This window comes from Capsella rubella, unplaced genomic scaffold, assembly GCF_000375325.1.
Source record: "Capsella rubella cultivar Monte Gargano unplaced genomic scaffold, Caprub1_0 scaffold_66, whole genome shotgun sequence".
NCBI lineage: Eukaryota > Viridiplantae > Streptophyta > Magnoliopsida > Brassicales > Brassicaceae > Capsella > Capsella rubella.
In genome coordinates, this window is record NW_006238862.1 from 10189 (window position 1) to 10702 (window position 514).

Below are 514 nucleotides of genomic sequence, written 5' to 3' on the forward strand. Positions count from 1 at the left end.
TCACACTTTGAAACATTCTTCATCCATCTGGTAGAACTTGTAATCAATCAAATTCATTCTACTATAACATACTCTAGCCCAAAATAACTTTATACAAGCCATTTACTGCCTCAAACCAATGGTTGTAGGTTCTTCTCCCATTTGGGACTAAATTTCAACAAGTCTTTCTTCACACTTCTAAACATTCTTCATCCATCTCTAGCACTTGTAATCAATCAAATTCATTGTATTTTAACATTTTCTAACCGAAAATAACTTTATACAAGCCATATACTGCCTCAAAGCATTGGTTGTGGGTTCATATCCCATTTGGGACCAAATTTCAACAAGTCTTTCTTCACACTTCTAAACATTCTTCATCCATCTCTAGCACTTGTAATCAATCAAATTCATTGTATTATAACATATTTTAACCCAAAATAACTTTATACAAGCCATTTACTGCCTCAAACCATTGGTTGTGGGTTCTTATCCCATTTGGGACCAGATTTCAACTAGTCTTTCTTCACACTTC